The sequence below is a fragment of the Schistocerca cancellata genome, unplaced genomic scaffold (genome assembly GCF_023864275.1).
Source record: "Schistocerca cancellata isolate TAMUIC-IGC-003103 unplaced genomic scaffold, iqSchCanc2.1 HiC_scaffold_872, whole genome shotgun sequence".
Taxonomy (NCBI): domain Eukaryota; kingdom Metazoa; phylum Arthropoda; class Insecta; order Orthoptera; family Acrididae; genus Schistocerca; species Schistocerca cancellata.
Genome location: NW_026046882.1, coordinates 23923 through 46828, shown reverse-complemented (window position 1 = coordinate 46828; position 22906 = coordinate 23923). Strand labels below are relative to the sequence as shown.

Sequence of the window (22906 nt, the reverse complement as noted above, 5' to 3'; positions counted from 1 at the left end):
CGCTGTTTTCCTTTCTTTGCTACTCTGAAGTGCACGGACCTGATGGTTGGTTGGTTTGTAGGGGTGAAGGGACCAGTGTACAAAGGCGCGGTCACGTTCATATACACATGAGTTCCAAGTAGTTTCGATGTTCTGGTGTTACGACTACAAATTCCGTCTGTATTTAACGTCTTAAATTGAAAGGACTGTCGACTGATGACCACAGCAGTTGAGACCCATAGTGCTCAGAGCCATTTCTCGAAAGGACAGTCACAAATTGCTCCGTTTTCACTCCTTGTCGGCAATCACACCGCGCCTCAGGTAACAAGCACATCTGAAGCCCCATTGTGCACTCGACTGTTCATGCCAACTCACTGCCTCGCACTTTACTACTGTGTACCACTCTTGTCGTCCAACTGCAAAAGACTGGGCCACAACACGTTTCCGCGTCTCCATTGCACTGCGCAAACTACGAAACGCTCCCCAAACATGGCACTCACCAATGCAGACGACTTTTCCGACTTTACACGACGCTCACGCAACGCTCACGCTAGTGACAGCCTTATTTAGAGCTTGACGTCGCGCCCAAGCGAGTGAGCACATTTCGCCTACGGCTTAGGCCGCCCACCTAGTGTGGCTGCTCGGTGTCTGCAGGCAGCGAGGGGCTGCAACCTTCCCGTGTTCGCGCCTATGTCACCTCTGCTTGCTTGTCAGAGACAGAGTATCGCAAAACATACAACTCACTCCATGAATTGATTGCTACGGCATCTGTCATCAGCAGTCACAACTAGCAACACCAGTAGCAGCCGACTGCACGTAAAGAATGGGAATGTGCAGTGGGATTTTTGTGAACTCGGCGCAAGGCAGATCTTTCCGACATAGGTTTGAGAATCTTAAGGGAGGACTTGTACTGTTTCTAAATTCAGTGTAGCGGTGGGAGGAGGGTGCTTCTTGCGCGTAACAGTACGCTTGCCAATTGTGGCTGCTAATCGTTCGCTCGTATCTGCCTTGACACATTCGCTGGCTGTGAATTATTCCACTTGCATGGCAGTGTGGACATGTTGGTGTGTTAAAAATTCTGGAGGCGCTGGGTATCGATCCCAGTACCTCTCGCATGCTAAGCGAGCGCTCTACCATCTGAGCTACGCCCCCTGATGACAAATAGTGCTACATACAACCATATCAATACCACAGACCCTTGCACTCTCATTATTCCGCAGACAAACACTACTCTCAATGTGGCCGCGAGGGTGTCTTTCAGGTTTTCTGCATTCTGTATCGAATCGTAGTTGGCCAAAATTAAAGTGGCACGCACAACGTCGAAAATAGCGTTCGGCCACCACTCTGAGTAAGACGGACGTGTTGTCCACTCTCTAGACTTCATTGAGGTTAGGCCGTTATACCTAAGACAGATTTGCAGTCGATGACACCTCGACAACAGCCGGTCCTCACATTTACGTCTTGCTCTCCTTACGTCAGTATACATCATATGAGTCTGTGACGCTGGCTTTGCAACATCTTGCGTGTCTTTAGGCTCGCCGCGACCAACACTTACCATGCACTGTCCACAAAACATGGAGGCGCCGGGGCTTGAACCCGGGACCTTTCACATGCAAAGCGAACGCTCTACCAACTGAGCTACGCCCCCAAGCGCAACAGAGCTGCGCTGTTTTCCTTTCTTTGCTACTCTGAAGTGCACGGACCTGATGGTTGGTTGGTTTGTAGGGGTGAAGGGACCAGTGTACAAAGGCGCGGTCACGTTCATATACACATGAGTTCCAAGTAGTTTCGATGTTCTGGTGTTACGACTACAAATTCCGTCTGTATTTAACGTCTTAAATTGAAAGGACTGTCGACTGATGACCACAGCAGTTGAGACCCATAGTGCTCAGAGCCATTTCTCGAAAGGACAGTCACAAATTGCTCCGTTTTCACTCCTTGTCGGCAATCACACCGCGCCTCAGGTAACAAGCACATCTGAAGCCCCATTGTGCACTCGACTGTTCATGCCAACTCACTGCCTCGCACTTTACTACTGTGTACCACTCTTGTCGTCCAACTGCAAAAGACTGGGCCACAACACGTTTCCGCGTCTCCATTGCACTGCGCAAACTACGAAACGCTCCCCAAACATGGCACTCACCAATGCAGACGACTTTTCCGACTTTACACGACGCTCACGCTAGTGACAGCCTTATTTAGAGCTTGACGTCGCGCCCAAGCGAGTGAGCACATTTCGCCTACGGCTTAGGCCGCCCACCTAGTGTGGCTGCTCGGTGTCTGCAGGCAGCGAGGGGCTGCAACCTTCCCGTGTTCGCGCCTATGTCACCTCTGCTTGCTTGTCAGAGACAGAGTATCGCAAAACATACAACTCACTCCATGAATTGATTGCTACGGCATCTGTCATCAGCAGTCACAACTAGCAACACCAGTAGCAGCCGACTGCACGTAAAGAATGGGAATGTGCAGTGGGATTTTTGTGAACTCGGCGCAAGGCAGATCTTTCCGACATAGGTTTGAGAATCTTAAGGGAGGACTTGTACTGTTTCTAAATTCAGTGTAGCGGTGGGAGGAGGGTGCTTCTTGCGCGTAACAGTACGCTTGCCAATTGTGGCTGCTAATCGTTCGCTCGTATCTGCCTTGACACATTCGCTGGCTGTGAATTATTCCACTTGCATGGCAGTGTGGACATGTTGGTGTGTTAAAAATTCTGGAGGCGCTGGGTATCGATCCCAGTACCTCTCGCATGCTAAGCGAGCGCTCTACCATCTGAGCTACGCCCCCTGATGACAAATAGTGCTACATACAACCATATCAATACCACAGACCCTTGCACTCTCATTATTCCGCAGACAAACACTACTCTCAATGTGGCCGCGAGGGTGTCTTTCAGGTTTTCTGCATTCTGTATCGAATCGTAGTTGGCCAAAATTAAAGTGGCACGCACAACGTCGAAAATAGCGTTCGGCCACCACTCTGAGTAAGACGGACGTGTTGTCCACTCTCTAGACTTCATTGAGGTTAGGCCGTTATACCTAAGACAGATTTGCAGTCGATGACACCTCGACAACAGCCGGTCCTCACATTTACGTCTTGCTCTCCTTACGTCAGTATACATCATATGAGTCTGTGACGCTGGCTTTGCAACATCTTGCGTGTCTTTCGGCTCGCCGCGACCAACACTTACCATGCACTGTCCACAAAACATGGAGGCGCCGGGGCTTGAACCCGGGACCTTTCACATGCAAAGCGAACGCTCTACCAACTGAGCTACGCCCCCAAGCGCAACAGAGCTGCGCTGTTTTCCTTTCTTTGCTACTCTGAAGTGCACGGACCTGATGGTTGGTTGGTTTGTAGGGGTGAAGGGACCAGTGTACAAAGGCGCGGTCACGTTCATATACACATGAGTTCCAAGTAGTTTCGATGTTCTGGTGTTACGACTACAAATTCCGTCTGTATTTAACGTCTTAAATTGAAAGGACTGTCGACTGATGACCACAGCAGTTGAGACCCATAGTGCTCAGAGCCATTTCTCGAAAGGACAGTCACAAATTGCTCCGTTTTCACTCCTTGTCGGCAATCACACCGCGCCTCAGGTAACAAGCACATCTGAAGCCCCATTGTGCACTCGACTGTTCATGCCAACTCACTGCCTCGCACTTTACTACTGTGTACCACTCTTGTCGTCCAACTGCAAAAGACTGGGCCACAACACGTTTCCGCGTCTCCATTGCACTGCGCAAACTACGAAACGCTCCCCAAACATGGCACTCACCAATGCAGACGACTTTTCCGACTTTACACGACGCTCACGCAACGCTCACGCTAGTGACAGCCTTATTTAGAGCTTGACGTCGCGCCCAAGCGAGTGAGCACATTTCGCCTACGGCTTAGGCCGCCCACCTAGTGTGGCTGCTCGGTGTCTGCAGGCAGCGAGGGGCTGCAACCTTCCCGTGTTCGCGCCTATGTCACCTCTGCTTGCTTGTCAGAGACAGAGTATCGCAAAACATACAACTCACTCCATGAATTGATTGCTACGGCATCTGTCATCAGCAGTCACAACTAGCAACACCAGTAGCAGCCGACTGCACGTAAAGAATGGGAATGTGCAGTGGGATTTTTGTGAACTCGGCGCAAGGCAGATCTTTCCGACATAGGTTTGAGAATCTTAAGGGAGGACTTGTACTGTTTCTAAATTCAGTGTAGCGGTGGGAGGAGGGTGCTTCTTGCGCGTAACAGTACGCTTGCCAATTGTGGCTGCTAATCGTTCGCTCGTATCTGCCTTGACACATTCGCTGGCTGTGAATTATTCCACTTGCATGGCAGTGTGGACATGTTGGTGTGTTAAAAATTCTGGAGGCGCTGGGTATCGATCCCAGTACCTCTCGCATGCTAAGCGAGCGCTCTACCTTGTACTGTTTCTAAATTCAGTGTAGCGGTGGGAGGAGGGTGCTTCTTGCGCGTAACAGTACGCTTGCCAATTGTGGCTGCTAATCGTTCGCTCGTATCTGCCTTGACACATTCGCTGGCTGTGAATTATTCCACTTGCATGGCAGTGTGGACATGTTGGTGTGTTAAAAATTCTGGAGGCGCTGGGTATCGATCCCAGTACCTCTCGCATGCTAAGCGAGCGCTCTACCATCTGAGCTACGCCCCCTGATGACAAATAGTGCTACATACAACCATATCAATACCACAGACCCTTGCACTCTCATTATTCCGCAGACAAACACTACTCTCAATGTGGCCGCGAGGGTGTCTTTCAGGTTTTCTGCATTCTGTATCGAATCGTAGTTGGCCAAAATTAAAGTGGCACGCACAACGTCGAAAATAGCGTTCGGCCACCACTCTGAGTAAGACGGACGTGTTGTCCACTCTCTAGACTTCATTGAGGTTAGGCCGTTATACCTAAGACAGATTTGCAGTCGATGACACCTCGACAACAGCCGGTCCTCACATTTACGTCTTGCTCTCCTTACGTCAGTATACATCATATGAGTCTGTGACGCTGGCTTTGCAACATCTTGCGTGTCTTTCGGCTCGCCGCGACCAACACTTACCATGCACTGTCCACAAAACATGGAGGCGCCGGGGCTTGAACCCGGGACCTTTCACATGCAAAGCGAACGCTCTACCAACTGAGCTACGCCCCCAAGCGCAACAGAGCTGCGCTGTTTTCCTTTCTTTGCTACTCTGAAGTGCACGGACCTGATGGTTGGTTGGTTTGTAGGGGTGAAGGGACCAGTGTACAAAGGCGCGGTCACGTTCATATACACATGAGTTCCAAGTAGTTTCGATGTTCTGGTGTTACGACTACAAATTCCGTCTGTATTTAACGTCTTAAATTGAAAGGACTGTCGACTGATGACCACAGCAGTTGAGACCCATAGTGCTCAGAGCCATTTCTCGAAAGGACAGTCACAAATTGCTCCGTTTTCACTCCTTGTCGGCAATCACACCGCGCCTCAGGTAACAAGCACATCTGAAGCCCCATTGTGCACTCGACTGTTCATGCCAACTCACTGCCTCGCACTTTACTACTGTGTACCACTCTTGTCGTCCAACTGCAAAAGACTGGGCCACAACACGTTTCCGCGTCTCCATTGCACTGCGCAAACTACGAAACGCTCCCCAAACATGGCACTCACCAATGCAGACGACTTTTCCGACTTTACACGACGCTCACGCAACGCTCACGCTAGTGACAGCCTTATTTAGAGCTTGACGTCGCGCCCAAGCGAGTGAGCACATTTCGCCTACGGCTTAGGCCGCCCACCTAGTGTGGCTGCTCGGTGTCTGCAGGCAGCGAGGGGCTGCAACCTTCCCGTGTTCGCGCCTATGTCACCTCTGCTTGCTTGTCAGAGACAGAGTATCGCAAAACATACAACTCACTCCATGAATTGATTGCTACGGCATCTGTCATCAGCAGTCACAACTAGCAACACCAGTAGCAGCCGACTGCACGTAAAGAATGGGAATGTGCAGTGGGATTTTTGTGAACTCGGCGCAAGGCAGATCTTTCCGACATAGGTTTGAGAATCTTAAGGGAGGACTTGTACTGTTTCTAAATTCAGTGTAGCGGTGGGAGGAGGGTGCTTCTTGCGCGTAACAGTACGCTTGCCAATTGTGGCTGCTAATCGTTCGCTCGTATCTGCCTTGACACATTCGCTGGCTGTGAATTATTCCACTTGCATGGCAGTGTGGACATGTTGGTGTGTTAAAAATTCTGGAGGCGCTGGGTATCGATCCCAGTACCTCTCGCATGCTAAGCGAGCGCTCTACCATCTGAGCTACGCCCCCTGATGACAAATAGTGCTACATACAACCATATCAATACCACAGACCCTTGCACTCTCATTATTCCGCAGACAAACACTACTCTCAATGTGGCCGCGAGGGTGTCTTTCAGGTTTTCTGCATTCTGTATCGAATCGTAGTTGGCCAAAATTAAAGTGGCACGCACAACGTCGAAAATAGCGTTCGGCCACCACTCTGAGTAAGACGGACGTGTTGTCCACTCTCTAGACTTCATTGAGGTTAGGCCGTTATACCTAAGACAGATTTGCAGTCGATGACACCTCGACAACAGCCGGTCCTCACATTTACGTCTTGCTCTCCTTACGTCAGTATACATCATATGAGTCTGTGACGCTGGCTTTGCAACATCTTGCGTGTCTTTAGGCTCGCCGCGACCAACACTTACCATGCACTGTCCACAAAACATGGAGGCGCCGGGGCTTGAACCCGGGACCTTTCACATGCAAAGCGAACGCTCTACCAACTGAGCTACGCCCCCAAGCGCAACAGAGCTGCGCTGTTTTCCTTTCTTTGCTACTCTGAAGTGCACGGACCTGATGGTTGGTTGGTTTGTAGGGGTGAAGGGACCAGTGTACAAAGGCGCGGTCACGTTCATATACACATGAGTTCCAAGTAGTTTCGATGTTCTGGTGTTACGACTACAAATTCCGTCTGTATTTAACGTCTTAAATTGAAAGGACTGTCGACTGATGACCACAGCAGTTGAGACCCATAGTGCTCAGAGCCATTTCTCGAAAGGACAGTCACAAATTGCTCCGTTTTCACTCCTTGTCGGCAATCACACCGCGCCTCAGGTAACAAGCACATCTGAAGCCCCATTGTGCACTCGACTGTTCATGCCAACTCACTGCCTCGCACTTTACTACTGTGTACCACTCTTGTCGTCCAACTGCAAAAGACTGGGCCACAACACGTTTCCGCGTCTCCATTGCACTGCGCAAACTACGAAACGCTCCCCAAACATGGCACTCACCAATGCAGACGACTTTTCCGACTTTACACGACGCTCACGCAACGCTCACGCTAGTGACAGCCTTATTTAGAGCTTGACGTCGCGCCCAAGCGAGTGAGCACATTTCGCCTACGGCTTAGGCCGCCCACCTAGTGTGGCTGCTCGGTGTCTGCAGGCAGCGAGGGGCTGCAACCTTCCCGTGTTCGCGCCTATGTCACCTCTGCTTGCTTGTCAGAGACAGAGTATCGCAAAACATACAACTCACTCCATGAATTGATTGCTACGGCATCTGTCATCAGCAGTCACAACTAGCAACACCAGTAGCAGCCGACTGCACGTAAAGAATGGGAATGTGCAGTGGGATTTTTGTGAACTCGGCGCAAGGCAGATCTTTCCGACATAGGTTTGAGAATCTTAAGGGAGGACTTGTACTGTTTCTAAATTCAGTGTAGCGGTGGGAGGAGGGTGCTTCTTGCGCGTAACAGTACGCTTGCCAATTGTGGCTGCTAATCGTTCGCTCGTATCTGCCTTGACACATTCGCTGGCTGTGAATTATTCCACTTGCATGGCAGTGTGGACATGTTGGTGTGTTAAAAATTCTGGAGGCGCTGGGTATCGATCCCAGTACCTCTCGCATGCTAAGCGAGCGCTCTACCATCTGAGCTACGCCCCCTGATGACAAATAGTGCTACATACAACCATATCAATACCACAGACCCTTGCACTCTCATTATTCCGCAGACAAACACTACTCTCAATGTGGCCGCGAGGGTGTCTTTCAGGTTTTCTGCATTCTGTATCGAATCGTAGTTGGCCAAAATTAAAGTGGCACGCACAACGTCGAAAATAGCGTTCGGCCACCACTCTGAGTAAGACGGACGTGTTGTCCACTCTCTAGACTTCATTGAGGTTAGGCCGTTATACCTAAGACAGATTTGCAGTCGATGACACCTCGACAACAGCCGGTCCTCACATTTACGTCTTGCTCTCCTTACGTCAGTATACATCATATGAGTCTGTGACGCTGGCTTTGCAACATCTTGCGTGTCTTTAGGCTCGCCGCGACCAACACTTACCATGCACTGTCCACAAAACATGGAGGCGCCGGGGCTTGAACCCGGGACCTTTCACATGCAAAGCGAACGCTCTACCAACTGAGCTACGCCCCCAAGCGCAACAGAGCTGCGCTGTTTTCCTTTCTTTGCTACTCTGAAGTGCACGGACCTGATGGTTGGTTGGTTTGTAGGGGTGAAGGGACCAGTGTACAAAGGCGCGGTCACGTTCATATACACATGAGTTCCAAGTAGTTTCGATGTTCTGGTGTTACGACTACAAATTCCGTCTGTATTTAACGTCTTAAATTGAAAGGACTGTCGACTGATGACCACAGCAGTTGAGACCCATAGTGCTCAGAGCCATTTCTCGAAAGGACAGTCACAAATTGCTCCGTTTTCACTCCTTGTCGGCAATCACACCGCGCCTCAGGTAACAAGCACATCTGAAGCCCCATTGTGCACTCGACTGTTCATGCCAACTCACTGCCTCGCACTTTACTACTGTGTACCACTCTTGTCGTCCAACTGCAAAAGACTGGGCCACAACACGTTTCCGCGTCTCCATTGCACTGCGCAAACTACGAAACGCTCCCCAAACATGGCACTCACCAATGCAGACGACTTTTCCGACTTTACACGACGCTCACGCAACGCTCACGCTAGTGACAGCCTTATTTAGAGCTTGACGTCGCGCCCAAGCGAGTGAGCACATTTCGCCTACGGCTTAGGCCGCCCACCTAGTGTGGCTGCTCGGTGTCTGCAGGCAGCGAGGGGCTGCAACCTTCCCGTGTTCGCGCCTATGTCACCTCTGCTTGCTTGTCAGAGACAGAGTATCGCAAAACATACAACTCACTCCATGAATTGATTGCTACGGCATCTGTCATCAGCAGTCACAACTAGCAACACCAGTAGCAGCCGACTGCACGTAAAGAATGGGAATGTGCAGTGGGATTTTTGTGAACTCGGCGCAAGGCAGATCTTTCCGACATAGGTTTGAGAATCTTAAGGGAGGACTTGTACTGTTTCTAAATTCAGTGTAGCGGTGGGAGGAGGGTGCTTCTTGCGCGTAACAGTACGCTTGCCAATTGTGGCTGCTAATCGTTCGCTCGTATCTGCCTTGACACATTCGCTGGCTGTGAATTATTCCACTTGCATGGCAGTGTGGACATGTTGGTGTGTTAAAAATTCTGGAGGCGCTGGGTATCGATCCCAGTACCTCTCGCATGCTAAGCGAGCGCTCTACCATCTGAGCTACGCCCCCTGATGACAAATAGTGCTACATACAACCATATCAATACCACAGACCCTTGCACTCTCATTATTCCGCAGACAAACACTACTCTCAATGTGGCCGCGAGGGTGTCTTTCAGGTTTTCTGCATTCTGTATCGAATCGTAGTTGGCCAAAATTAAAGTGGCACGCACAACGTCGAAAATAGCGTTCGGCCACCACTCTGAGTAAGACGGACGTGTTGTCCTCTCTCTAGACTTCATTGAGGTTAGGCCGTTATACCTAAGACAGATTTGCAGTCGATGACACCTCGACAACAGCCGGTCCTCACATTTACGTCTTGCTCTCCTTACGTCAGTATACATCATATGAGTCTGTGACGCTGGCTTTGCAACATCTTGCGTGTCTTTAGGCTCGCCGCGACCAACACTTACCATGCACTGTCCACAAAACATGGAGGCGCCGGGGCTTGAACCCGGGACCTTTCACATGCAAAGCGAACGCTCTACCAACTGAGCTACGCCCCCAAGCGCAACAGAGCTGCGCTGTTTTCCTTTCTTTGCTACTCTGAAGTGCACGGACCTGATGGTTGGTTGGTTTGTAGGGGTGAAGGGACCAGTGTACAAAGGCGCGGTCACGTTCATATACACATGAGTTCCAAGTAGTTTCGATGTTCTGGTGTTACGACTACAAATTCCGTCTGTATTTAACGTCTTAAATTGAAAGGACTGTCGACTGATGACCACAGCAGTTGAGACCCATAGTGCTCAGAGCCATTTCTCGAAAGGACAGTCACAAATTGCTCCGTTTTCACTCCTTGTCGGCAATCACACCGCGCCTCAGGTAACAAGCACATCTGAAGCCCCATTGTGCACTCGACTGTTCATGCCAACTCACTGCCTCGCACTTTACTACTGTGTACCACTCTTGTCGTCCAACTGCAAAAGACTGGGCCACAACACGTTTCCGCGTCTCCATTGCACTGCGCAAACTACGAAACGCTCCCCAAACATGGCACTCACCAATGCAGACGACTTTTCCGACTTTACACGACGCTCACGCAACGCTCACGCTAGTGACAGCCTTATTTAGAGCTTGACGTCGCGCCCAAGCGAGTGAGCACATTTCGCCTACGGCTTAGGCCGCCCACCTAGTGTGGCTGCTCGGTGTCTGCAGGCAGCGAGGGGCTGCAACCTTCCCGTGTTCGCGCCTATGTCACCTCTGCTTGCTTGTCAGAGACAGAGTATCGCAAAACATACAACTCACTCCATGAATTGATTGCTACGGCATCTGTCATCAGCAGTCACAACTAGCAACACCAGTAGCAGCCGACTGCACGTAAAGAATGGGAATGTGCAGTGGGATTTTTGTGAACTCGGCGCAAGGCAGATCTTTCCGACATAGGTTTGAGAATCTTAAGGGAGGACTTGTACTGTTTCTAAATTCAGTGTAGCGGTGGGAGGAGGGTGCTTCTTGCGCGTAACAGTACGCTTGCCAATTGTGGCTGCTAATCGTTCGCTCGTATCTGCCTTGACACATTCGCTGGCTGTGAATTATTCCACTTGCATGGCAGTGTGGACATGTTGGTGTGTTAAAAATTCTGGAGGCGCTGGGTATCGATCCCAGTACCTCTCGCATGCTAAGCGAGCGCTCTACCATCTGAGCTACGCCCCCTGATGACAAATAGTGCTACATACAACCATATCAATACCACAGACCCTTGCACTCTCATTATTCCGCAGACAAACACTACTCTCAATGTGGCCGCGAGGGTGTCTTTCAGGTTTTCTGCATTCTGTATCGAATCGTAGTTGGCCAAAATTAAAGTGGCACGCACAACGTCGAAAATAGCGTTCGGCCACCACTCTGAGTAAGACGGACGTGTTGTCCACTCTCTAGACTTCATTGAGGTTAGGCCGTTATACCTAAGACAGATTTGCAGTCGATGACACCTCGACAACAGCCGGTCCTCACATTTACGTCTTGCTCTCCTTACGTCAGTATACATCATATGAGTCTGTGACGCTGGCTTTGCAACATCTTGCGTGTCTTTCGGCTCGCCGCGACCAACACTTACCATGCACTGTCCACAAAACATGGAGGCGCCGGGGCTTGAACCCGGGACCTTTCACATGCAAAGCGAACGCTCTACCAACTGAGCTACGCCCCCAAGCGCAACAGAGCTGCGCTGTTTTCCTTTCTTTGCTACTCTGAAGTGCACGGACCTGATGGTTGGTTGGTTTGTAGGGGTGAAGGGACCAGTGTACAAAGGCGCGGTCACGTTCATATACACATGAGTTCCAAGTAGTTTCGATGTTCTGGTGTTACGACTACAAATTCCGTCTGTATTTAACGTCTTAAATTGAAAGGACTGTCGACTGATGACCACAGCAGTTGAGACCCATAGTGCTCAGAGCCATTTCTCGAAAGGACAGTCACAAATTGCTCCGTTTTCACTCCTTGTCGGCAATCACACCGCGCCTCAGGTAACAAGCACATCTGAAGCCCCATTGTGCACTCGACTGTTCATGCCAACTCACTGCCTCGCACTTTACTACTGTGTACCACTCTTGTCGTCCAACTGCAAAAGACTGGGCCACAACACGTTTCCGCGTCTCCATTGCACTGCGCAAACTACGAAACGCTCCCCAAACATGGCACTCACCAATGCAGACGACTTTTCCGACTTTACACGACGCTCACGCAACGCTCACGCTAGTGACAGCCTTATTTAGAGCTTGACGTCGCGCCCAAGCGAGTGAGCACATTTCGCCTACGGCTTAGGCCGCCCACCTAGTGTGGCTGCTCGGTGTCTGCAGGCAGCGAGGGGCTGCAACCTTCCCGTGTTCGCGCCTATGTCACCTCTGCTTGCTTGTCAGAGACAGAGTATCGCAAAACATACAACTCACTCCATGAATTGATTGCTACGGCATCTGTCATCAGCAGTCACAACTAGCAACACCAGTAGCAGCCGACTGCACGTAAAGAATGGGAATGTGCAGTGGGATTTTTGTGAACTCGGCGCAAGGCAGATCTTTCCGACATAGGTTTGAGAATCTTAAGGGAGGACTTGTACTGTTTCTAAATTCAGTGTAGCGGTGGGAGGAGGGTGCTTCTTGCGCGTAACAGTACGCTTGCCAATTGTGGCTGCTAATCGTTCGCTCGTATCTGCCTTGACACATTCGCTGGCTGTGAATTATTCCACTTGCATGGCAGTGTGGACATGTTGGTGTGTTAAAAATTCTGGAGGCGCTGGGTATCGATCCCAGTACCTCTCGCATGCTAAGCGAGCGCTCTACCATCTGAGCTACGCCCCCTGATGACAAATAGTGCTACATACAACCATATCAATACCACAGACCCTTGCACTCTCATTATTCCGCAGACAAACACTACTCTCAATGTGGCCGCGAGGGTGTCTTTCAGGTTTTCTGCATTCTGTATCGAATCGTAGTTGGCCAAAATTAAAGTGGCACGCACAACGTCGAAAATAGCGTTCGGCCACCACTCTGAGTAAGACGGACGTGTTGTCCACTCTCTAGACTTCATTGAGGTTAGGCCGTTATACCTAAGACAGATTTGCAGTCGATGACACCTCGACAACAGCCGGTCCTCACATTTACGTCTTGCTCTCCTTACGTCAGTATACATCATATGAGTCTGTGACGCTGGCTTTGCAACATCTTGCGTGTCTTTAGGCTCGCCGCGACCAACACTTACCATGCACTGTCCACAAAACATGGAGGCGCCGGGGCTTGAACCCGGGACCTTTCACATGCAAAGCGAACGCTCTACCAACTGAGCTACGCCCCCAAGCGCAACAGAGCTGCGCTGTTTTCCTTTCTTTGCTACTCTGAAGTGCACGGACCTGATGGTTGGTTGGTTTGTAGGGGTGAAGGGACCAGTGTACAAAGGCGCGGTCACGTTCATATACACATGAGTTCCAAGTAGTTTCGATGTTCTGGTGTTACGACTACAAATTCCGTCTGTATTTAACGTCTTAAATTGAAAGGACTGTCGACTGATGACCACAGCAGTTGAGACCCATAGTGCTCAGAGCCATTTCTCGAAAGGACAGTCACAAATTGCTCCGTTTTCACTCCTTGTCGGCAATCACACCGCGCCTCAGGTAACAAGCACATCTGAAGCCCCATTGTGCACTCGACTGTTCATGCCAACTCACTGCCTCGCACTTTACTACTGTGTACCACTCTTGTCGTCCAACTGCAAAAGACTGGGCCACAACACGTTTCCGCGTCTCCATTGCACTGCGCAAACTACGAAACGCTCCCCAAACATGGCACTCACCAATGCAGACGACTTTTCCGACTTTACACGACGCTCACGCAACGCTCACGCTAGTGACAGCCTTATTTAGAGCTTGACGTCGCGCCCAAGCGAGTGAGCACATTTCGCCTACGGCTTAGGCCGCCCACCTAGTGTGGCTGCTCGGTGTCTGCAGGCAGCGAGGGGCTGCAACCTTCCCGTGTTCGCGCCTATGTCACCTCTGCTTGCTTGTCAGAGACAGAGTATCGCAAAACATACAACTCACTCCATGAATTGATTGCTACGGCATCTGTCATCAGCAGTCACAACTAGCAACACCAGTAGCAGCCGACTGCACGTAAAGAATGGGAATGTGCAGTGGGATTTTTGTGAACTCGGCGCAAGGCAGATCTTTCCGACATAGGTTTGAGAATCTTAAGGGAGGACTTGTACTGTTTCTAAATTCAGTGTAGCGGTGGGAGGAGGGTGCTTCTTGCGCGTAACAGTACGCTTGCCAATTGTGGCTGCTAATCGTTCGCTCGTATCTGCCTTGACACATTCGCTGGCTGTGAATTATTCCACTTGCATGGCAGTGTGGACATGTTGGTGTGTTAAAAATTCTGGAGGCGCTGGGTATCGATCCCAGTACCTGTCGCATGCTAAGCGAGCGCTCTACCATCTGAGCTACGCCCCCTGATGACAAATAGAGCTACATACAACCATATCAATACCACAGACCCTTGCACTCTCATTATTCCGCAGACAAACACTACTCTCAATGTGGCCGCGAGGGTGTCTTTCAGGTTTTCTGCATTCTGTATCGAATCGTAGTTGGCCAAAATTAAAGTGGCACGCACAACGTCGAAAATAGCGTTCGGCCACCACTCTGAGTAAGACGGACGTGTTGTCCACTCTCTAGACTTCATTGAGGTTAGGCCGTTATACCTAAGACAGATTTGCAGTCGATGACACCTCGACAACAGCCGGTCCTCACATTTACGTCTTGCTCTCCTTACGTCAGTATACATCATATGAGTCTGTGACGCTGGCTTTGCAACATCTTGCGTGTCTTTAGGCTCGCCGCGACCAACACTTACCATGCACTGTCCACAAAACATGGAGGCGCCGGGGCTTGAAACCGGGACCTTTCACATGCAAAGCGAACGCTCTACCAACTGAGCTACGCCCCCAAGCGCAACAGAGCTGCGCTGTTTTCCTTTCTTTGCTACTCTGAAGTGCACGGACCTGATGGTTGGTTGGTTTGTAGGGGTGAAGGGACCAGTGTACAAAGGCGCGGTCACGTTCATATACACATGAGTTCCAAGTAGTTTCGATGTTCTGGTGTTACGACTACAAATTCCGTCTGTATTTAACGTCTTAAATTGAAAGGACTGTCGACTGATGACCACAGCAGTTGAGACCCATAGTGCTCAGAGCCATTTCTCGAAAGGACAGTCACAAATTGCTCCGTTTTCACTCCTTGTCGGCAATCACACCGCGCCTCAGGTAACAAGCACATCTGAAGCCCCATTGTGCACTCGACTGTTCATGCCAACTCACTGCCTCGCACTTTACTACTGTGTACCACTCTTGTCGTCCAACTGCAAAAGACTGGGCCACAACACGTTTCCGCGTCTCCATTGCACTGCGCAAACTACGAAACGCTCCCCAAACATGGCACTCACCAATGCAGACGACTTTTCCGACTTTACACGACGCTCACGCAACGCTCACGCTAGTGACAGCCTTATTTAGAGCTTGACGTCGCGCCCAAGCGAGTGAGCACATTTCGCCTACGGCTTAGGCCGCCCACCTAGTGTGGCTGCTCGGTGTCTGCAGGCAGCGAGGGGCTGCAACCTTCCCGTGTTCGCGCCTATGTCACCTCTGCTTGCTTGTCAGAGACAGAGTATCGCAAAACATACAACTCACTCCATGAATTGATTGCTACGGCATCTGTCATCAGCAGTCACAACTAGCAACACCAGTAGCAGCCGACTGCACGTAAAGAATGGGAATGTGCAGTGGGATTTTTGTGAACTCGGCGCAAGGCAGATCTTTCCGACATAGGTTTGAGAATCTTAAGGGAGGACTTGTACTGTTTCTAAATTCAGTGTAGCGGTGGGAGGAGGGTGCTTCTTGCGCGTAACAGTACGCTTGCCAATTGTGGCTGCTAATCGTTCGCTCGTATCTGCCTTGACACATTCGCTGGCTGTGAATTATTCCACTTGCATGGCAGTGTGGACATGTTGGTGTGTTAAAAATTCTGGAGGCGCTGGGTATCGATCCCAGTACCTCTCGCATGCTAAGCGAGCGCTCTACCATCTGAGCTACGCCCCCTGATGACAAACAGTGCTACATACAACCATATCAATACCACAGACCCTTGCACTCTCATTATTCCGCAGACAAACACTACTCTCAATGTGGCCGCGAGGGTGTCTTTCAGGTTTTCTGCATTCTGTATCGAATCGTAGTTGGCCAAAATTAAAGTGGCACGCACAACGTCGAAAATAGCGTTCGGCCACCACTCTGAGTAAGACGGACGTGTTGTCCACTCTCTAGACTTCATTGAGGTTAGGCCGTTATACCTAAGACAGATTTGCAGTCGATGACACCTCGACAACAGCCGGTCCTCACATTTACGTCTTGCTCTCCTTACGTCAGTATACATCATATGAGTCTGTGACGCTGGCTTTGCAACATCTTGCGTGTCTTTAGGCTCGCCGCGACCAACACTTACCATGCACTGTCCACAAAACATGGAGGCGCCGGGGCTTGAACCCGGGACCTTTCACATGCAAAGCGAACGCTCTACCAACTGAGCTACGCCCCCAAGCGCAACAGAGCTGCGCTGTTTTCCTTTCTTTGCTACTCTGAAGTGCACGGACCTGATGGTTGGTTGGTTTGTAGGGGTGAAGGGACCAGTGTACAAAGGCGCGGTCACGTTCATATACACATGAGTTCCAAGTAGTTTCGATGTTCTGGTGTTACGACTACAAATTCCGTCTGTATTTAACGTCTTAAATTGAAAGGACTGTCGACTGATGACCACAGCAGTTGAGACCCATAGTGCTCAGAGCCATTTCTCGAAAGGACAGTCACAAATTGCTCCGTTTTCACTCCTTGTCGGCAATCACACCGCGCCTCAGGTAACAAGCACATCTGAAGCCCCATTGTGCACTCGACTGTTCATGCCAACTCACTGCCTCGCACTTTACTACTGTGTACCACTCTTGTCGTCCAACTGCAAAAGACTGGGCCACAACACGTTTCCGCGTCTCCATTGCACTGCGCAAACTACGAAACGCTCCCCAAACATGGCACTCACCAATGCAGACGACTTTTCCGACTTTACACGACGCTCACGCTAGTGACAGCCTTATTTAGAGCTTGACGTCGCGCCCAAGCGAGTGAGCACATTTCGCCTACGGCTTAGGCCGCCCACCTAGTGTGGCTGCTCGGTGTCTGCAGGCAGCGAGGGGCTGCAACCTTCCCGTGTTCGCGCCTATGTCACCTCTGCTTGCTTGTCAGAGACAGAGTATCGCAAAACATACAACTCACTCCATGAATTGATTGCTACGGCATCTGTCATCAGCAGTCACAACTAGCAACACCAGTAGCAGCCGACTGCACGTAAAGAATGGGAATGTGCAGTGGGATTTTTGTGAACTCGGCGCAAGGCAGATCTTTCCGACATAGGTTTGAGAATCTTAAGGGAGGACTTGTACTGTTTCTAAATTCAGTGTAGCGGTGGGAGGAGGGTGCTTCTTGCGCGTAACAGTACGCTTGCCAATTGTGGCTGCTAATCGTTCGCTCGTATCTGCCTTGACACATTCGCTGGCTGTGAATTATTCCACTTGCATGGCAGTGTGGACATGTTGGTGTGTTAAAAATTCTGGAGGCGCTGGGTATCGATCCCAGTACCTCTCGCATGCTAAGCGAGCGCTCTACCATCTGAGCTACGCCCCCTGATGACAAACAGTGCTACATACAACCATATCAATACCACAGACCCTTGCACTCTCATTATTCCGCAGACAAACACTACTCTCAATGTGGCCGCGAGGGTGTCTTTCAGGTTTTCTGCATTCTGTATCGAATCGTAGTTGGCCAAAATTAAAGTGGCACGCACAACGTCGAAAATAGCGTTCGGCCACCACTCTGAGTAAGACGGACGTGTTGTCCACTCTCTAGACTTCATTGAGGTTAGGCCGTTATACCTAAGACAGATTTGCAGTCGATGACACCTCGACAACAGCCGGTCCTCACATTTACGTCTTGCTCTCCTTACGTCAGTATACATCATATGAGTCTGTGACGCTGGCTTTGCAACATCTTGCGTGTCTTTAGGCTCGCCGCGACCAACACTTACCATGCACTGTCCACAAAACATGGAGGCGCCGGGGCTTGAACCCGGGACCTTTCACATGCAAAGCGAACGCTCTACCAACTGAGCTACGCCCCCAAGCGCAACAGAGCTGCGCTGTTTTCCTTTCTTTGCTACTCTGAAGTGCACGGACCTGATGGTTGGTTGGTTTGTAGGGGTGAAGGGACCAGTGTACAAAGGCGCGGTCACGTTCATATACACATGAGTTCCAAGTAGTTTCGATGTTCTGGTGTTACGACTACAAATTCCGTCTGTATTTAACGTCTTAAATTGAAAGGACTGTCGACTGATGACCACAGCAGTTGAGACCCATAGTGCTCAGAGCCATTTCTCGAAAGGACAGTCACAAATTGCTCCGTTTTCACTCCTTGTCGGCAATCACACCGCGCCTCAGGTAACAAGCACATCTGAAGCCCCATTGTGCACTCGACTGTTCATGCCAACTCACTGCCTCGCACTTTACTACTGTGTACCACTCTTGTCGTCCAACTGCAAAAGACTGGGCCACAACACGTTTCCGCGTCTCCATTGCACTGCGCAAACTACGAAACGCTCCCCAAACATAGCACTCACCAATGCAGACGACTTTTCCGACTTTACACGACGCTCACGCAACGCTCACGCTAGTGACAGCCTTATTTAGAGCTTGACGTCGCGCCCAAGCGAGTGAGCACATTTCGCCTACGGCTTAGGCCGCCCACCTAGTGTGGCTGCTCGGTGTCTGCAGGCAGCGAGGGGCTGCAACCTTCCCGTGTTCGCGCCTATGTCACCTCTGCTTGCTTGTCAGAGACAGAGTATCGCAAAACATACAACTCACTCCATGAATTGATTGCTACGGCATCTGTCATCAGCAGTCACAACTAGCAACACCAGTAGCAGCCGACTGCACGTAAAGAATGGGAATGTGCAGTGGGATTTTTGTGAACTCGGCGCAAGGCAGATCTTTCCGACATAGGTTTGAGAATCTTAAGGGAGGACTTGTACTGTTTCTAAATTCAGTGTAGCGGTGGGAGGAGGGTGCTTCTTGCGCGTAACAGTACGCTTGCCAATTGTGGCTGCTAATCGTTCGCTCGTATCTGCCTTGACACATTCGCTGGCTGTGAATTATTCCACTTGCATGGCAGTGTGGACATGTTGGTGTGTTAAAAATTCTGGAGGCGCTGGGTATCGATCCCAGTACCTCTCGCATGCTAAGCGAGCGCTCTACCATCTGAGCTACGCCCCCTGATGACAAATAGTGCTACATACAACCATATCAATACCACAGACCCTTGCACTCTCATTATTCCGCAGACAAACACTACTCTCAATGTGGCCGCGAGGGTGTCTTTCAGGTTTTCTGCATTCTGTATCGAATCGTAGTTGGCCAAAATTAAAGTGGCACGCACAACGTCGAAAATAGCGTTCGGCCACCACTCTGAGTAAGACGGACGTGTTGTCCACTCTCTAGACTTCATTGAGGTTAGGCCGTTATACCTAAGACAGATTTGCAGTCGATGACACCTCGACAACAGCCGGTCCTCACATTTACGTCTTGCTCTCCTTACGTCAGTATACATCATATGAGTCTGTGACGCTGGCTTTGCAACATCTTGCGTGTCTTTAGGCTCGCCGCGACCAACACTTACCATGCACTGTCCACAAAACATGGAGGCGCCGGGGCTTGAACCCGGGACCTTTCACATGCAAAGCGAACGCTCTACCAACTGAGCTACGCCCCCAAGCGCAACAGAGCTGCGCTGTTTTCCTTTCTTTGCTACTCTGAAGTGCACGGACCTGATGGTTGGTTGGTTTGTAGGGGTGAAGGGACCAGTGTACAAAGGCGCGGTCACGTTCATATACACATGAGTTCCAAGTAGTTTCGATGTTCTGGTGTTACGACTACAAATTCCGTCTGTATTTAACGTCTTAAATTGAAAGGACTGTCGACTGATGACCACAGCAGTTGAGACCCATAGTGCTCAGAGCCATTTCTCGAAAGGACAGTCACAAATTGCTCCGTTTTCACTCCTTGTCGGCAATCACACCGCGCCTCAGGTAACAAGCACATCTGAAGCCCCATTGTGCACTCGACTGTTCATGCCAACTCACTGCCTCGCACTTTACTACTGTGTACCACTCTTGTCGTCCAACTGCAAAAGACTGGGCCACAACACGTTTCCGCGTCTCCATTGCACTGCGCAAACTACGAAACGCTCCCCAAACATGGCACTCACCAATGCAGACGACTTTTCCGACTTTACACGACGCTCACGCTAGTGACAGCCTTATTTAGAGCTTGACGTCGCGCCCAAGCGAGTGAGCACATTTCGCCTACGGCTTAGGCCGCCCACCTAGTGTGGCTGCTCGGTGTCTGCAGGCAGCGAGGGGCTGCAACCTTCCCGTGTTCGCGCCTATGTCACCTCTGCTTGCTTGTCAGAGACAGAGTATCGCAAAACATACAACTCACTCCATGAATTGATTGCTACGGCATCTGTCATCAGCAGTCACAACTAGCAACACCAGTAGCAGCCGACTGCACGTAAAGAATGGGAATGTGCAGTGGGATTTTTGTGAACTCGGCGCAAGGCAGATCTTTCCGACATAGGTTTGAGAATCTTAAGGGAGGACTTGTACTGTTTCTAAATTCAGTGTAGCGGTGGGAGGAGGGTGCTTCTTGCGCGTAACAGTACGCTTGCCAATTGTGGCTGCTAATCGTTCGCTCGTATCTGCCTTGACACATTCGCTGGCTGTGAATTATTCCACTTGCATGGCAGTGTGGACATGTTGGTGTGTTAAAAATTCTGGAGGCGCTGGGTATCGATCCCAGTACCTCTCGCATGCTAAGCGAGCGCTCTACCATCTGAGCTACGCCCCCTGATGACAAATAGTGCTACATACAACCATATCAATACCACAGACCCTTGCACTCTCATTATTCCGCAGACAAACACTACTCTCAATGTGGCCGCGAGGGTGTCTTTCAGGTTTTCTGCATTCTGTATCGAATCGTAGTTGGCCAAAATTAAAGTGGCACGCACAACGTCGAAAATAGCGTTCGGCCACCACTCTGAGTAAGACGGACGTGTTGTCCACTCTCTAGACTTCATTGAGGTTAGGCCGTTATACCTAAGACAGATTTGCAGTCGATGACACCTCGACAACAGCCGGTCCTCACATTTACGTCTTGCTCTCCTTACGTCAGTATACATCATATGAGTCTGTGACGCTGGCTTTGCAACATCTTGCGTGTCTTTAGGCTCGCCGCGACCAACACTTACCATGCACTGTCCACAAAACATGGAGGCGCCGGGGCTTGAACCCGGGACCTTTCACATGCAAAGCGAACGCTCTACCAACTGAGCTACGCCCCCAAGCGCAACAGAGCTGCGCTGTTTTCCTTTCTTTGCTACTCTGAAGTGCACGGACCTGATGGTTGGTTGGTTTGTAGGGGTGAAGGGACCAGTGTACAAAGGCGTGGTCACGTTCATATACACATGAGTTCCAAGTAGTTTCGATGTTCTGGTGTTACGACTACAAATTCCGTCTGTATTTAACGTCTTAAATTGAAAGGACTGTCGACTGATGACCACAGCAGTTGAGACCCATAGTGCTCAGAGCCATTTCTCGAAAGGACAGTCACAAATTGCTCCGTTTTCACTCCTTGTCGGCAATCACACCGCGCCTCAGGTAACAAGCACATCTGAAGCCCCATTGTGCACTCGACTGTTCATGCCAACTCACTGCCTCGCACTTTACTACTGTGTACCACTCTTGTCGTCCAACTGCAAAAGACTGGGCCACAACACGTTTCCGCGTCTCCATTGCACTGCGCAAACTACGAAACGCTCCCCAAACATGGCACTCACCAATGCAGACGACTTTTCCGACTTTACACGACGCTCACGCTAGTGACAGCCTTATTTAGAGCTTGACGTCGCGCCCAAGCGAGTGAGCACATTTCGCCTACGGCTTAGGCCGCCCACCTAGTGTGGCTGCTCGGTGTCTGCAGGCAGCGAGGGGCTGCAACCTTCCCGTGTTCGCGCCTATGTCACCTCTGCTTGCTTGTCAGAGACAGAGTATCGCAAAACATACAACTCACTCCATGAATTGATTGCTACGGCATCTGTCATCAGCAGTCACAACTAGCAACACCAGTAGCAGCCGACTGCACGTAAAGAATGGGAATGTGCAGTGGGATTTTTGTGAACTCGGCGCAAGGCAGATCTTTCCGACATAGGTTTGAGAATCTTAAGGGAGGACTTGTACTGTTTCTAAATTCAGTGTAGCGGTGGGAGGAGGGTGCTTCTTGCGCGTAACAGTACGCTTGCCAATTGTGGCTGCTAATCGTTCGCTCGTATCTGCCTTGACACATTCGCTGGCTGTGAATTATTCCACTTGCATGGCAGTGTGGACATGTTGGTGTGTTAAAAATTCTGGAGGCGCTGGGTATCGATCCCAGTACCTCTCGCATGCTAAGCGAGCGCTCTACCATCTGAGCTACGCCCCCTGATGACAAATAGTGCTACATACAACCATATCAATACCACAGACCCTTGCACTCTCATTATTCCGCAGACAAACACTACTCTCAATGTGGCCGCGAGGGTGTCTTTCAGGTTTTCTGCATTCTGTATCGAATCGTAGTTGGCCAAAATTAAAGTGGCACGCACAACGTCGAAAATAGCGTTCGGCCACCACTCTGAGTAAGACGGACGTGTTGTCCACTCTCTAGACTTC

At 50.5% G+C, this 22906-nt stretch overlaps 27 non-coding genes across 27 annotated transcripts; all 27 read right to left on the bottom strand.

Moving 5' to 3' along the window:
- Positions 1–1058: 1058 nt before the first annotated feature.
- On the bottom strand, positions 1059–1131 carry Trnaa-agc (transfer RNA alanine (anticodon AGC)). The gene has a single exon. It is a non-coding gene; the product is annotated as a tRNA-Ala (tRNA).
- Positions 1132–1554: 423 nt separating this feature from the next.
- Positions 1555–1627, bottom strand: Trnaa-ugc (transfer RNA alanine (anticodon UGC)). Its single transcript has one exon. It is a non-coding gene; the product is annotated as a tRNA-Ala (tRNA).
- Positions 1628–2690: 1063 nt separating this feature from the next.
- Trnaa-agc (transfer RNA alanine (anticodon AGC)) lies at positions 2691–2763 on the bottom strand. Its single transcript has one exon. It is a non-coding gene; the product is annotated as a tRNA-Ala (tRNA).
- A 423-nt stretch (positions 2764–3186) lies between these two features.
- Positions 3187–3259, bottom strand: Trnaa-ugc (transfer RNA alanine (anticodon UGC)). The gene has a single exon. It is a non-coding gene; the product is annotated as a tRNA-Ala (tRNA).
- A 1304-nt stretch (positions 3260–4563) lies between these two features.
- Positions 4564–4636, bottom strand: Trnaa-agc (transfer RNA alanine (anticodon AGC)). Its single transcript has one exon. It is a non-coding gene; the product is annotated as a tRNA-Ala (tRNA).
- A 423-nt stretch (positions 4637–5059) lies between these two features.
- Positions 5060–5132, bottom strand: Trnaa-ugc (transfer RNA alanine (anticodon UGC)). The gene has a single exon. It is a non-coding gene; the product is annotated as a tRNA-Ala (tRNA).
- Positions 5133–6206: 1074 nt separating this feature from the next.
- Trnaa-agc (transfer RNA alanine (anticodon AGC)) lies at positions 6207–6279 on the bottom strand. The gene has a single exon. It is a non-coding gene; the product is annotated as a tRNA-Ala (tRNA).
- A 423-nt stretch (positions 6280–6702) lies between these two features.
- Trnaa-ugc (transfer RNA alanine (anticodon UGC)) lies at positions 6703–6775 on the bottom strand. Its single transcript has one exon. It is a non-coding gene; the product is annotated as a tRNA-Ala (tRNA).
- A 1074-nt stretch (positions 6776–7849) lies between these two features.
- Trnaa-agc (transfer RNA alanine (anticodon AGC)) lies at positions 7850–7922 on the bottom strand. Its single transcript has one exon. It is a non-coding gene; the product is annotated as a tRNA-Ala (tRNA).
- Positions 7923–8345: 423 nt separating this feature from the next.
- Trnaa-ugc (transfer RNA alanine (anticodon UGC)) lies at positions 8346–8418 on the bottom strand. Its single transcript has one exon. It is a non-coding gene; the product is annotated as a tRNA-Ala (tRNA).
- Positions 8419–9492: 1074 nt separating this feature from the next.
- Positions 9493–9565, bottom strand: Trnaa-agc (transfer RNA alanine (anticodon AGC)). Its single transcript has one exon. It is a non-coding gene; the product is annotated as a tRNA-Ala (tRNA).
- A 423-nt stretch (positions 9566–9988) lies between these two features.
- Trnaa-ugc (transfer RNA alanine (anticodon UGC)) lies at positions 9989–10061 on the bottom strand. Its single transcript has one exon. It is a non-coding gene; the product is annotated as a tRNA-Ala (tRNA).
- A 1074-nt stretch (positions 10062–11135) lies between these two features.
- Trnaa-agc (transfer RNA alanine (anticodon AGC)) lies at positions 11136–11208 on the bottom strand. Its single transcript has one exon. It is a non-coding gene; the product is annotated as a tRNA-Ala (tRNA).
- A 423-nt stretch (positions 11209–11631) lies between these two features.
- On the bottom strand, positions 11632–11704 carry Trnaa-ugc (transfer RNA alanine (anticodon UGC)). The gene has a single exon. It is a non-coding gene; the product is annotated as a tRNA-Ala (tRNA).
- Positions 11705–12778: 1074 nt separating this feature from the next.
- Positions 12779–12851, bottom strand: Trnaa-agc (transfer RNA alanine (anticodon AGC)). The gene has a single exon. It is a non-coding gene; the product is annotated as a tRNA-Ala (tRNA).
- Positions 12852–13274: 423 nt separating this feature from the next.
- On the bottom strand, positions 13275–13347 carry Trnaa-ugc (transfer RNA alanine (anticodon UGC)). Its single transcript has one exon. It is a non-coding gene; the product is annotated as a tRNA-Ala (tRNA).
- Positions 13348–14421: 1074 nt separating this feature from the next.
- Positions 14422–14494, bottom strand: Trnaa-agc (transfer RNA alanine (anticodon AGC)). Its single transcript has one exon. It is a non-coding gene; the product is annotated as a tRNA-Ala (tRNA).
- A 423-nt stretch (positions 14495–14917) lies between these two features.
- Positions 14918–14990, bottom strand: Trnaa-ugc (transfer RNA alanine (anticodon UGC)). The gene has a single exon. It is a non-coding gene; the product is annotated as a tRNA-Ala (tRNA).
- Positions 14991–16064: 1074 nt separating this feature from the next.
- Positions 16065–16137, bottom strand: Trnaa-agc (transfer RNA alanine (anticodon AGC)). The gene has a single exon. It is a non-coding gene; the product is annotated as a tRNA-Ala (tRNA).
- Positions 16138–16560: 423 nt separating this feature from the next.
- On the bottom strand, positions 16561–16633 carry Trnaa-ugc (transfer RNA alanine (anticodon UGC)). Its single transcript has one exon. It is a non-coding gene; the product is annotated as a tRNA-Ala (tRNA).
- Positions 16634–17696: 1063 nt separating this feature from the next.
- Positions 17697–17769, bottom strand: Trnaa-agc (transfer RNA alanine (anticodon AGC)). The gene has a single exon. It is a non-coding gene; the product is annotated as a tRNA-Ala (tRNA).
- Positions 17770–18192: 423 nt separating this feature from the next.
- On the bottom strand, positions 18193–18265 carry Trnaa-ugc (transfer RNA alanine (anticodon UGC)). The gene has a single exon. It is a non-coding gene; the product is annotated as a tRNA-Ala (tRNA).
- A 1074-nt stretch (positions 18266–19339) lies between these two features.
- On the bottom strand, positions 19340–19412 carry Trnaa-agc (transfer RNA alanine (anticodon AGC)). The gene has a single exon. It is a non-coding gene; the product is annotated as a tRNA-Ala (tRNA).
- Positions 19413–19835: 423 nt separating this feature from the next.
- Trnaa-ugc (transfer RNA alanine (anticodon UGC)) lies at positions 19836–19908 on the bottom strand. The gene has a single exon. It is a non-coding gene; the product is annotated as a tRNA-Ala (tRNA).
- Positions 19909–20971: 1063 nt separating this feature from the next.
- Positions 20972–21044, bottom strand: Trnaa-agc (transfer RNA alanine (anticodon AGC)). Its single transcript has one exon. It is a non-coding gene; the product is annotated as a tRNA-Ala (tRNA).
- Positions 21045–21467: 423 nt separating this feature from the next.
- On the bottom strand, positions 21468–21540 carry Trnaa-ugc (transfer RNA alanine (anticodon UGC)). The gene has a single exon. It is a non-coding gene; the product is annotated as a tRNA-Ala (tRNA).
- A 1063-nt stretch (positions 21541–22603) lies between these two features.
- Positions 22604–22676, bottom strand: Trnaa-agc (transfer RNA alanine (anticodon AGC)). The gene has a single exon. It is a non-coding gene; the product is annotated as a tRNA-Ala (tRNA).
- Positions 22677–22906: the final 230 nt, after the last annotated feature.